Genomic DNA, 15,184 nt, shown 5'->3' on the forward strand with positions numbered 1-15,184 from the left:
ACAGAAGCCTGAAAGGAGAAATATTATCTAAATCAATATGTGCAGCTGTAATGTGGGGTATAATCCGAATGCTTAGTGGTGGGACCAGCTTAGACTTACTATGAAAAAGGTCTTCGTAAAGGGGTTGAAATATACAGTTATATGCAGGGTTTAAGGGGTTAGGACGTAATTTTGCTATATATTGAAGCGATAATTAGATACGCCACTGCTTTAATGATGGTTCATCAGCTTCTACATATAATCTATCCATAGGAGACGTTCGAAATGTGCCAAGACATAGTCTTAGGCCCTGATGGTGAATGGAATCTAATTTTTGTAAATTGCTCTTACAGGTTCAACAATAAACGATGGAGCCATATTCTCCCATTGCAGTGTCGTGCGCTTGACCAAGTGCAGTATTTAGCTCGTGTAGCGAAAATACCTCATTATAATCTTCTCTATTATGAGAAGTAAAATCATTCCTCTTCTTTTCCTGTTGTTTCTTATATGTTTGAAACTTGGGATCATAATTTGTCGATGAAGAGTGTTTGGCCAGCGTCTCGCCCAATTTATTAGCAATGTCCACTTTATCTGTTAATAAATTGTCACCTTCCTTGAGATGGTGGACAGTCGATTTTGAGCCTTTACCTTTAATTTTAGCAATCATGTTCCACACCTTGTGGTGAGTTCTGGGTAATGCTAATAGCTCTTCCCACGTGTGGAACCAGGGCAGAATATTTCCACAGCCTCCCATTACTGGTCGTATGAGGCGACTAAAATGGGCAACCTGTTTGCCGTGGGTTCGTCCCGGCGGAGGACGGGAGTCTGGTAGTTGAGGGCACTGGTTCCTGGAACTGTGTTCCTTTGCCCAACACATTACTTTGACCCTTACTTCGCCTAGACAGGTGGTAAGATGGTCCCGGTCTTATCAATTCGCTGGTCATGCCAGGCCCTGTGCGTAATATTGTATATGCACACCCGTGTTGTATTTTAATGTATATTTTGGTCTTTGCCCTACATAACTTGTGTGAATTATCAATTTTGGATTGAATAAATTGCCTAGAGTCTTACGCCAGAAGGCGGTGGCTCATGGGCCAATCTGGTGATGTTGACCTCTGTATTCTGTATGTCTCCAGTTTCTTGTCATGGACTGAACCCGCCTGGCACTACATCTGGCTATTCAAGTCATATTTGCTGGAGTATAACATCCCTGTATCCCTGGTGTTTGCATCCTGGATATCCGGTGCAATACAACACTGTCCTTGTTGACACTCGATGGCGGGTGGGGAACAGGGGTGCTGAATTATATTTTTTTCATCATGGCTCAACAACAATCTGGTTCTTCTCGAAATGAAAAAAAGAGACGTCTAGAGGAATTGAGGCTGCTGACAAACTACCCATCAAATTGAATCCTTTTGCTATATATAAGGCTGTGTCTGGGATTTGCGGTGAGGTCAAGAACGTCACCTGTCTCCGTAGTGGTTCACTTCTGGTGGAATGTGCACGGAGACAGCAATCTCTCAATCTTTTACCTATCTCTACCTTTGCCAATATTGAGGTTGCTGTGTCTGTGCACAGAACATTAAATTCTTGTCGAGGCATCGTTCGTGACAGGGCTCGTTGCCTGTCCGACATATCTGAAGAAGAAATCGTTACAGAGTTGGGAGACCAGGCCGTTACACAATGAAGAAAGACGGTGTCATCACAAACACAAATACTTATCTCATGACGTTTGCCCGTACATCTCTTCCCCAGTCAATTAAAGCAGGTTATTTCCATATCGGAGTGGATGTGTATGTCCCCAATCCGCTCCGATGCTACAAGTGCCAACATTTCGGTCATGGTGGCAAATGGACTCAATTGTCCAACATAATACAGTGGAATTGCAGAGGACTTAAGCATAATTTTAATGAGATACAATTATTATTACAGGATTTTCAACCGTCAGCATTGTGTCTTCAGGAAACATACCTGAAAACTACAGATCAGTTCACCTTACGACAGTACAATGACTATCATTCATTTTCTCCTCCAGGAGATAAATCAACAGGAGGCTCTACTATCTTGGTGCGACAGGGGATAATACATAGTCCTGTCCCTCTTAATACCTATCTTCAAACTGTTGCTGTTGGTCTGACTCTACACATTGCTTTTACGCTGTGCTCTTTGTATATCCCTCCTTCTTCTGATCTTCGACAGTTTGATCTTTAAAGTCTGTATGACCAGCTCCCAAAGCCTTGCATCATCATGGGTGATCTGAACGGACACAACCCGCTTTGGGGAAGTGCAAATACAAGTTCTAAAGGAAAAATCATTGAGGAATTTATTTCTGACAACAACCTGTGTATATTTAATGATGATTCTGCCACATATTTACATCCAGCCACTGGCTCGTATTCTGCCCTCGATCTGTCACTCACAGACTCAAACTTGTATAATGAATTTGCATGGTCAGTCCATGATGACCTCTGCGGGAATGATCATTTTCCCACTATACTTAAAACTGTTAATCCTACTGATGAACCAGATCATGCAGGTGGAACTTTACCAAGGCTTATTGGTCCTTATATGAGGCACTGTGTACTGACAAAATAAAACATGATATTTTTCAGAATATTCCAGATCCGATACAGTTGTTTTCGGATTTACTAAATGACATTGCTGACCAAACCATTCCTAAGTCCTCTACGAATCCCCATATTCGTAAACAATGGTTCACTAATGACTGCAAACAGGCCAGAAAGTGTAGGATGAAAGCAGAAAAATATTTTTGCTGGCATCCTACAGTCCGTAATTTGGATAGAGTTAAAATTACAAATGCCAAGGCACGACGTGCTTTTAAACACAATAAGCGACAATCTTGGAGGAACTATGTCTCCAAAATAAATTCCCGTACATCCATTTCCAGGGTGTGGAATATGGTTCAGAAAATAAAAGGCAAAGGCTCAAAATCTTCTGTTCATCATCTCAAGGATGATGACACGTTATTAACGGATAAAACTGACATCGCAAATAAGCTTGGAGAAAGGTTAGCAAAACATTGTTCAACATCTAATTATGTCCCGGAGTTTCAAAAAATTAAGAAACAACGGGAAAAAAAGAGAGTAAATTTCACTTCTGATAATGGTGAAGACTATAATGAAGTATTCTCATTACATGAGCTACATACCCTCCTTGGGGAAGCTCATGACACAGCAACGGGAGCTGACAACATACATTATCAGCTTTTAAAACATTTACCTTAATCCTGTCTGGAGACTCTTTTAGATATATTTGATCAAATATGGATATCTAGAATTTTCCTCCTTCATGGCATAATGCCATTGTAGTTCCAATACCAAAGCCTGGCCGGGATCATACAGATCCCTCTAACTATAGACCTATATCCTTAACAAGTTGCGTGTGTAAAACCATGGAACGAATGGTGAATAATAGATTAATTTGGTATCTGGAAACCAATAATCTAATTACAAATATCCAATGTGGTTTCCGAAAAAATCGAAGTACTATCGACCATTTAGTACACTTAGAATCCTTTGTGAAAAATGCTATTGTAAACAAACAGCATGTAGTGTCAGTCTTTTCGATCTTGAAAAGGCCTATGATACTACTTGGAAGCACGGCATTCTAAAGGATTTACATGATTTTGGTTTGAGAGGCCTTTTGCCTCATTTTATATCACAGTTTTTAACAGACAGACAATTTCAAGTCCGAGTGGGTTTTAACCCTGTCTGACCATTATACTCAGGATCAGGGTGTCCCACAAGGCAGTATTCAGTCTGTAAGATTATTTAGTATCAAGATAAACAGTCTGTCAAAAGTTTTGAATGATTCAGTAGATGGGTCGTTATTTGTTGACGATTTTAACATTTCTTGCCGCGGGAAAAACATGCACACAATTGAGAGACAACTGCAGTTGTGTCTGAACTATTTCTATCTGGCACACCCATAAAGGTAGTTGAGGAGACCAAGTTCTTGGGGCTTTTTTTTATCGCCACCTGACATTCTTGCCACATATAAAATATCTGAAGGCAAAGTGCCTGAAAGCATTAGACTTATTGAAAGTCAACCCTTCTCCAATTGTACAGATCTTTGATCCGCCCAAAATTAGACTACGGTTCCATCATTTATGGTGGAGCCTGTAGAAGTAACTTACAAAAACTGGATTCAACTCATCACCAGGGCTTGATGCTCTGTCTTGGAGCTTTCAGGACCTCTCCTGTTGACGGTCTCTATGTGGAGGCTGATGAGCCTTCATTAAATAACACTGTTTAAAACTTGCTTTACAATATATTACAAAATGAAAATCAAATCCGTCCAATCCAGCATATGATTGCATATTTAATCCTCCCAATGAGGAATTATTCCATACAAAACCGAAACTGGTTCCTCCACTAGGGATTAGAATAAAACCTCATGTAACAGCAGCAAATATTGACCTTGATTTTGTTGCACCATACCGTATACTGTCTACACCTCCTTGGCAACTAGTCCATCCCGTTGTAGACCTCACACTTACTTATTTTAAAAAATCAGACACAAATCAGGTAGTTTTTCAGCAAGAATATATCCTTTTGAGATCAAAGTATGATTCTCACCGCTCCATTTTCACTGATGGATCCAAGGATGGTGGCAAAGTTGCCAGTGCTACCATCGTTGGATCAAAAACTATTTCTTCCAGATTACCAAACAATTGTTCTGTCTTTACTGCTGAGTCCAAGGCTATTCAAACAGCTTTGGAATATATTCAGACACAAAATATCTGCAGAAACTTCATCATCCTCTCTGATTCTTTGTCATGCCTACAGGCATTACAAAATGTCCGCTCAAATCATCCACTCATTCTTGATATTTTAGAATTACACAATACTCTTGCCACTGGCCAATAAGACATCGTCTATTGCTGGTTACCCAGTCATGTTGGAATCACGGGTGATGCTCAGCAAAAGCAGCTCTCAACAAATCTGTGACACCACTTCTTATACCATACAGTGACTACAAACCTTTAATCAGGTGCTATATCAAAGACCTTATGCAAAAGAAGTGGGACACCCAAGTAGATACAAATAAATTACACCGGTTACACCTACTTGGGTTGTCAGTCCAGATTTGAGGAGGTCATTTTACGACAATGTCGTATTGGCCATAGCAGATACACTCACGAATATTTGTTGAAAGGTGAAGATCCTCCATTTTGTATCCCTTGTGATGAGAGAATCACGGTCAAGCATGTCTTGCTTGACTGTGTTGATTTTGCCATCACAAGGGAGAAATATTTCAAATCATCATCTCTCAAGGATCTTTTTTATGATATTAATTCTCATTTAGTTATTGGGTTTTTAAAAGAGATAGAATTGTTTAACAAATTTTGATGATATATATTGTATAAAATGAATGACCTTTTAAAAATTAGTAGAACGAAATTATATCTGAGTTTGTTACTGGCCGTATCCTCAAAGGGGGTTGACGTAGTGTACAATTATTGTGCCCCTGAGAGGATATTGTAAGTCCATGTCATTCAAAGAATATTTCTGGATACTAGTGTTTTAAACGTAGAATATTTGTATTTTTACTTGTTGCTAACTTTGCAAACAATCGCCAGTTGCTGAGAGTGTGATGTGAATCCTGCTGGGGTCCATGCAGGTAGCAAAGGTACTGTAAGTCCCCATGGTCCCCAGTATGGTGGTCTGGCTTCAGTTGCTGATGATCTATAGCCCGTTTTTATATTGTGTCGTCTGTTATAATCTGATTATTTTATTGTTCTGAAACTAGTTTTAAAATTAGAATCCGAGATATTTTGCTAGTTGTTATACTGTCCTTCGACGACAGGTCTTAAGATATTATTTAAATGCATAACTTGCTCAAGTCACGATATGGCTGAAACAATGCCGATGTGACTTTAAATATTAACTCACTCTCTCACTCACTCCACACCTTGGATATAGGCGTGCGAGAATTAATTTTAGAGACATAATTCCTCCAAGACTTATGTTTTTTTTGCTTGAAGGTACGGCGTGCCTTGGCACTTGTAATTTTAACATGATTTAAATTATGGACAGTTGGTTGTCGGTGGAAATATTTCTCAGCCTCAGGGATGGTTATATCAGCAATGTCATTTAGCCTATCCGAAAACAATTGAATTGGGTCGGTAATGGTCCTGAACATATCAGGTTTTAATCTGTCTGTGCAGAGTTCCTGAAAAGAAGGCCAGTTGGCCTTGGTAAAGTTCCATCTTGATGTAGGTAAAACATCAGATGGATTACTTGCAGTTAATAGTGAAGGAAAGTGGTCGCTTCCACATAAGTCTTCATAGACCGACCACGTAAATTCGTTGAATAGATTTGAATCTGTTTATGACAGATCTAAAGCGGAATAGGTTCCAGTAGCAGGATGTAAATAGGTATTTGATCCATCATTGACAATGCTCAAGTTGTTATCGGAAATAAAATCTTCAAGGACTTTTCCTTTGGTATTAACGTCAACACTTCCCCATAAGGGGTTATGGCCGTTCAAATCGCCCATCATCACGCAGGGCTTAGGAAGCTGATGGTACAGAGATTGAAGATCTGATTTCTGAAGCACAGAAGATGGAGAAAGATATAGAGAACACAGAGTAAATGTTATATGTAAAGTCAGTCGGACTGCAACAGCTTGCAGATTGGTATGAAGTGAAACAGGGCTGTGGATCACTCCCTGCATCACTAAAACAGAAGATCCTCCAGTAGCTTTAGCACCTGTAATCTTGGATTAGTAAATGTAGTTCATTAAAATTGGTCCTGAGACCTCTGCAATTCCACTGAATCAGTGGATTCATAATGTTCAAGTTATTGGTGAATTAACAGGAGATCTACGTCTCCCATTTCGCGGCGACTTACTTCTGTTGCACCCGGGATGAGGAGAGACATCCATGTCCTCCAATGTTTCAAAACGATTATAAATCTGTATTGGGTCACGGTGACCCTTTGGCACACGATCTGATTGTTTTGAATAACCATTTTTTTTGCTGGCATTTTGACAATAGGGGAAGGTGTTGGAGTTGTTGAACTTGCCATTGACAGGCGCTGATTGTGGTGCATCATTTGTTTGTGAACAGGGAATACTTTTCTGCTGAAATCCAAGTAATATCTGTCTGGCAATGGACAGACGTGACAGATCTAGAGGATGTGCGAGTCACAGCTGCCGAGTATGACACAGCTGTGGTCGTCGAGGCAGATTGTAGAACCAAACGTTTCGCTTCAGGAAAGGTAATATTTCTCTCGTGTTTCAGCTTAACGATCTGAAGCTGAATTTGTAAATTGGGACATGTCTTTGAAGAGCACATTGAGGGGTTTTCATACATTTGGCATCTGTGTTATGGTCATTTTCTCCAAATTGATGGCATAGTTTGCGATTTTTGCATGATTGTGCACCATGCCCAAACTTCTGACATTTGTAACATCGAAGTGGGTTGGGAATGAATTTGTCCACTTCGATGTTGAAATATCCTGCTTTGACATTTTTAGGAGGAGCTGGTTTTGAGAACGTCATGAGATAGGTGTTTGATTTGAAGATCTGATTATCTCGATACAAAATTACATGATAGTTTCTTGAAGAGCTCGATCCGTCATGGGTCATGATTTTGTTGGGTACAGGGTATTCATGGTCAAGTACCGTATTGATGTTTCATACACTTTCAGGGATTTCGAGTTATTTTGCAATTCATTGTTCTCATTTGGAGTCAAACAGACTGTAGTTAAAAGTAATATTCCAAAGAAGCATCCCTAAATGAGCTTCCTGATAACCACTGAGTCTCTCGTACTGGAGTCTAATTATTCATAAAAATAGGATCAGTTGGGCCAGTGTAGATTATCTTGTTTTGTTTTGCAAGTTTCACAACCTATGAAGACTACCGGTAATGCTTATCTTTTTATGATCACCCATTATTTTTTAAAAGGCATGATTAGCCACCTTAAATTCTAGAATATCATAACTAGCAGGTTCATCTATTAGGAAATTTTCCACTTCTGCTCTGAGATCATCTGCCGAAAAGTAGTGTCTCAGTAGCCCTACATTCAGAGGATATTTGAAATTAGTTTTTGTGGTTGCTTCATGATATCCTGTCAGTCTAGGTGGTATTGTCATTCCATCTCCATCCACTCTACAGTTGCACAACAATGGTATAATGTACAAACTACAGCCTTTCATCGTCTTGGTCTTATCTGCACAAGAGTAGACAATTTTGGAAATTCCAGATAACAACAGGTCACCAGAATTTAGTCCAATTTTGCAAACTTCATGAACCAAGTCAATACCATTATGGAACAAAGCCAACCTGCATGAAAGATTTTGAAATGATCTTTGAGCTGGTAGATTGTTGCATTTTATTAGCATATGATTTTGAGTTCAAAGTTCATATTGATCACTTGTGAATTAAAAAAAATATGTCACGTCAACTGAAGAAATGGCAATATATGGTATTGTCTCCCCAACCACTGTGGCATCCCCAGAAGTGTGATTTAGAGGAATTGGGTATAACTTAACTTGATAAAGATGGGTTTCTCTATCCTTGGATGATACTATGTACTGGTAACATCATAGTGACATAAACAGTACTGTCATGTCTTACGTAATGTACTTTGGTAGCTGTGTAATACTATGTCAAATCCTTATGAACCAGATGGAAATTTGGATATTTATCCTTTAATGCTCTCCTTATTTTTGATAGAGCACGCCTCAAATGTCGGAAAGGTATCAACTCGGGTGAAAGTACATTTTGTAACAACTTATATAATCCCATGCTGAACTAATTCATCTTCCTTTCAACCGTAGAAGCAAAATGTAACTCTTTTGCAACAAGTTGTATCCAATGTGCATACATGGAATGAAACCATCGTATCTTACCATCCTCTACCTTTATCAGTTCTGTCAGTTCATTATGACTTGCAATTATACCTTGCTTCAAACTGTCCATTCTGTCATTGGCCTAAGACATGTAAGGACCCATGTAATCCTATGACACATTAAAAGCTGCTTCTTCAGCTCTCATTCTATTCGATGAGGATATTCATATGTTGTCGTATAATGTTTACGTCATGTCATGGGCGGTGCCAAATAAATTGTGTGAGAATTAAATCAATAAAAGGTAGTAAAGCTCTCTTAGAGCGTATCCGAGAACTAACAATTTGACCTTGAAGAATAAAATTTCTGATCAAAGTAACCCCTTCTAACATGTCTTTGAAAGTGTCGTCATGTATGCGATAAGTAAAATTCAATACAGCCCTCATATTCTCATCACAGGACGTATGATTCGCCTGAAGACAAGTATCTCAGAATCGGATAGTTAGAGATCTTGGGCAATTCAGTAGTGAATGTATGATACCATGTCTGTTCGTGCATTAAGTCGTACCATATATCTGAAGGTATTATCCCAGAGATAGATATCCAGAATGCATGTCCTCAATGGTACTGAGTTCCACATCATTAGTAGTGTCATCATCACCTTCAGTGCGAAGCCTAAGGGTCCTTTAGAATGCAATTATCCAAGTAATCTCTCAGATTTTTAGATCTGATCTCAGTTCCTACTCTGAAAACAATAAACAACAATCCCAATTGATCGTCAGCAATGTACGATTCAACATATTACTCTCCCATAAATAATGTCTAGCAACATAAAAAAAACTCCGCAGACCACGACGCTTATGTTCATACAGTTCCAGTTCATGTGTCAATAATAGGCTGTACTTGTGGGTCAGTTGAATATTTTGAAGTTAAAAGGCCTTGTTTTTAAACAACTTCTGATTTCTTACATCTTCAATCCCAGTAATATATAACCGTATGTCCCTTTTAACTCCTATCACTCCTATCATTATAACTCATATTCTGTCTGTACTCTCATCAAACATTTCCTCTCCTGAACAGGAGGTATACAACAGCCTTCTGACCAGGCAAAACTCTTTCCTTTGTCTCAAGTGAATTCATCGTTAGTTTTTCAACTGTCCTCAATATACTCAGCAACCTGAGGTAGAGGCATATCTACCTCACCACTAGAGACTGTCAGGCATCTCTAGACTTGATCTCTCAAGCTGTTCAAACAACATAGGCATCCAGTCTTCTATGTGTTTTATCACTCTCAAATACACATAGGCATGTTCCCTCTACGTCCTTGTCGACATTTTTACGGCGCGGGCATGTTACCTTCACGGCTTGACAGCGTAGGCATGTGACCTCTATGACTTACCATCATTTCATATCTGCGTAGGCATGTTACCTCTACGACTTTTCCACATTTCATATCTGCGTAGGCATGTTACCTCTACGGCTTTTCATCATTTCATATCTGCGTAGGCATGTTACCTCTACGACTTTTCATTATTCTTGATTTCCTATTTGGGTACCCATTTGCTTTGACACATGACACTATAACTTGTGACTAAAACCAACTTGTAATTATAACCTTGTATCTACATATCCTCCGTATATCACATACTTATATGGTTGCCATACTTCCTTACTTGCAGTTCTATTGTTTACTTTTTGTTTGTTTGTTGTTTTCTTTCTTCACTTTCCCTGTCATTGTTCTTCTGACATGGAAATCCTCCACAATTTCTGAATTGAGAAACTCACTTAGGACCCCTTCTCTTTTCGAGACACCTGCTAATCGGACTTGGTATCGCATTCCTCTACGACTTATCAACTCCCATTTCATATTTGGACATCCATATTCCTGTCAATCAATGAGTCACGTCAGTCTCAATATGGTTGAATGCTTTGTCACCTGTAGTGATAGGTATGGTATGTGTGGTGCCACTGTCTCCTTACTCTCCATATACGTTGACACTATCGACTTCTTTATTGACACTATCTCTAAATTAATCTCTGAACTAGCAGGGTTCATCAACCTAAACAATGGCACTTAATTGACAGGTGAAGTGAGACATCTAGCACCTAACAATAGACTCAATTGGATCGACGATGCCTAACTTTATATCTGGGTCGTAAACGTAAACCGGCAACAAAGTTTCATCGTGTGGTGGTGGTACCACATCAGTCATCACATATACATGTAACAATTTTGGAATAATCTGAATAGGCAATGAACTTTGTCTCTGTAAGTCCATCCCACAAAGTCAAACTATTGTGGCTAATATCAATGTCAGCCTTCTAAGCCTAACAACACAACTGATAAAGTTGAAACTACATGAAATTCCCATACAACACAGAGCTGACCAACTGTAGGAGGAATTGTAGATACGCCTAACACATCTAACGGTTTCCCATCTGCACCAACCAATGACCTTGCACCTCATTTTGTTATAGGAAATCTACTCTCACCTCCAATAGATGAGAATACATTTGAATTCATACAGCTCAAAGTTTCACCTGAGTCACATAGGGCACTGTAAGACTTTCCAGATATCTTAACCCTAATACTGCTGTGAGAAAAGCCGAAACTACATGTCAAAACAACAACCTCACTCAAATCACCTATCATTTCTGTGATCTGGTTCTGTATTACTTCACATTGTAAAAGTGTGGCCTATGATGTTATCAACATTATCAAAATCAATATTTGCTATATTGGCAGCAGGCTCAAATCTTCACTGCCCCTGTTAACCCTTGCACACGTGTGGCTTAATTAGAAAAGTTGAATCTGCTTAGGTGGCCTATCCTACACCATTGAAAACATTGCATAGATCTAGCAAAACTCTCAGACATACTAAAATGTGTCCCTACCTCATAGTCCACAAATGTTCCATAATTGTGGTCGTGACACCATATGCTCCTCCGTGTTCATATTCCTTGGAGCAGGGTTCCAGTCTTGTCTGTAGGGCACATCATTGTCACTTATGTCCCTGATATCAACATTTGTTGATGCACAACCACTTCTGTGATGCTGATGGAATGTTTGTGTCCTGTTCTTCACTGGGTGTTGGTCATCAGTACACCCAGTCGCTGTTTTAATATACTGCTTTCTGTACATGGAGTCATCCTGATCAGTAGAAAAGAAACTAGATCTTCCCTCTTTCTATATGTCACATGCCCCGCCTTCCTCGTTCTCAAACGGCATTTTGAAGTTTACAGTTGTGTCAGCAATAGACTCGTTAAAAGAATCAAACCCCCTCTCGTAGGTGGGTGAAATAAACGACGACCCTCTCTCTCTAATTGGAGATCTAACCACTGGATCTACCAAGGTTGCAAAATTTGGAGGCAATTCGTTCAAATCAATAGAGGCGTGATTAACAGAGGTAGAATACTTCACAACTGTACCATCAACATCAGATGACATGCTGCAGACCACACAATTGATACAAGCAATAGATACGAGTAATACAATCATAACTTTCACAATACACATAAAGTACCACCAGTCAAACAGTCTAATAATACTGCAGAAAGTTCCTAAGCAGTCAAGCATACAGCAAGGGTCCTCCTTCAGTGCAGCTGTCCCACACTAGAAAATCAATATCACTGTTGTGGTACTAGCTGTACTACCAAAGAAATCAATAACACAGTCTCTTCACGGGAACTGACCACCCCACGGCTTTCAAACACCACCCCACGGCTTTCAAACAGTCAACCATAGTCCCGCTGGTGAGCATAGTTCACGAATACAAGGGCAAAACACGCCCCACACAATCAATTCACGTTTTACAGGACATCACCTACCTTGAATGGCAAATAGCTTCGGCTCGTGACAGGCTAACAATCAAGTGTCCATCTACTCAACTGCAGATGCAACTAAAACTCCCCGTTCAAACTTGTGATGAGCATGGTACGGTGATCTTAGAGCATCTCCGCCATATGTAACCTTAGGTTCTGGGTATTTTACCCTTCTACCTTTGGTCACTTTCTCTAGTTAACCACTCATTGGTCCGGGGGATGATGTAGCTCTCTCTCAAAATCACAAGTCAGATGGTTTACTCCAGTCCATTTATTGGTGATGGTAGTTATCGTAAATATACATACACAAGGTCTTCAGTTATCTTCTTGTTGCCTGTCTTACTTAAATACAACACATACGTAGGTGATGTGTTGAAGTGCCTGATTGATTTTCTGATCAACCTCTGATCAGAGAACCTCTCTGTTTAGCTGTGAGCTCCCGAATTCTCGCACCACTCCTGGACAACTCACTAAATACTATTGATGATAATTTTTGCTCCTCCCACCGAAATAGTATTTGACGTCATGTGAAATGAGTCCTAACACTCACCTCCATATGAACCCCAATTTTCGTTCCAATCAGTTTTTCTATCAAACCCTTCTTAACCAAATCTTTAGCTAGTTTCCTAACTCATTGGTCAACCGATATACTCATAATAACATACTCATAATTCAACCTCTTTATGACAAATCCAACACTCTGTCAGACTGAAAGGTGCCTAAAAGATACTTAATCATGTTAATCAGACATTCCAATCAAGCAGTAGTCCTGAGAAATATTCGATCATCTCAAGACTGACAATTTGTTCCATCCACTCATTTCCCCTCTGATACTTATATTGCAAGACTAGATTCTACTAATTTCATTGTACTAATGAAAATGTTATCTCTATCACTAAGAGAAGCAAAATCAATAATCATTTACCCTGTGGGTGATACCCTCACCCTGTACAGTCCCTTCTCTCATCTCCATCTATATTTTAAGTAAATATTAAATAAGTACCAAAATACCCTGGTTACAGAAGAATCAAGAACAAATTAAATGACAGAAGTTTTGCAACAGTGAACATGGTGGAGTGGAGGATAAGACATTTGAAAGGTATGGATATTTTCACTTGAACTTGTTGAAGAATACCATGATGACAACTTTATCATGTTGGGAATTTTGGCGGTAGGGTAGCCTAGTGGTTGAAGAGCTGAAGACCAAGGGTCGATTCTTGTCATGGGTACAATGTGTGAAGTCCATGTCAGGTGTCCCTTCCTGTGGTATTGCTAAAAACAGCGTAAAACCATACCCACTCAAGTGGGGATTCCGGGTTGGAACTGGTCAACATCAACCTATGCTAGTTGTAAGAGAGGGTTATACTATATAGCGAAAACGGCACCTCGCCTACTGTGCTCTGTCGTCTCCACACGCTATGTTGTTGCATAAGTCTTAATTATTTGTTTACTAAATATTGCCTGCGGATGCGCATCTTATAACAAGTGCAAAGCACCTTTATTCTCTATATGTTTTTTATTTCATTTTTTACTTATTCCAGTGGTTAAAATGATTATAAATTGAAACTTGTAATGTGCAATAAGCGGGTTATAGCTAAAACGACACCTCAGCAAAACGGCACTGATTGGCGAAATACTCGCCGAAAGAGAAAACGGCGATTATTACTTGACGAAAATGACACCTTGGTAAAATAAATGAAATTAAGTTTGGATTGATAACTTGCAAAGACCAATAAATGTGAAATGTTAAAACAAGTTTACATTAGAAATTAGCCCCCTACTCCAATTTACTCGCCGACTCTGATTGGCAGACGCAGCTAACTTATTAATATTAAACTGAATATATTATACGCTTCAAAGTTTAAAGTACTCAATGTCAAGCTGAAACTGTTTTAAGAATCCTAACATGGTGCTGTCAGATCACAATTTTCCACAATGGCCTTTCGATGTGTCATTTGAATATGTTGAAAGGTTTTACAAGAGATATTTGTCTGTAATAACTGATGCTATTTCTGCCCTTACATTACAACAAATAAATCAGCCAATATGGAACTATTTTACTGATATGTCGCAACAAACATACTTCAGGCTGTACGTTTTACAAATGGGTTAATATCTATGTCGTCTTGTTCCTCCTAATGTCTGAGCAGTTGCTCGCTACAATTTCGGAAGTTCTCTACAGCTACAGACGGAAAATACTAGAACAGTTTCCTACTACAAATCAAATACTGTATGGGATTCACTGAAAGTGTCGCCACAACTGAAAATCTTCAAATACCTGTATTTGGCTGTAAATTTGACTATTGTTTCTGTCAGATTATCTATTCCTTCCTCAGGTAAGGATGCAGTGATTTATTTAAGTGCACACATTTATCACAGATAAACTCCTGAAGTCTATTTACAAGTGATACACATAGGTGGAGAATGTATTGATGTCAACTTCTTTATTATGATGATCACAACATTTAGGAGTATATACTTACTCGTTTATTAGGTGAATATTCACATTTCTGCTCCAGTTGCTTAGATCAATGCTCATATTGTCAACCATATTTGCCATTTTAAT

This window comes from Haliotis cracherodii, unplaced genomic scaffold, assembly GCF_022045235.1.
Source record: "Haliotis cracherodii isolate W230 unplaced genomic scaffold, xgHalCrac1.p SCAF_12, whole genome shotgun sequence".
NCBI lineage: Eukaryota > Metazoa > Mollusca > Gastropoda > Lepetellida > Haliotidae > Haliotis > Haliotis cracherodii.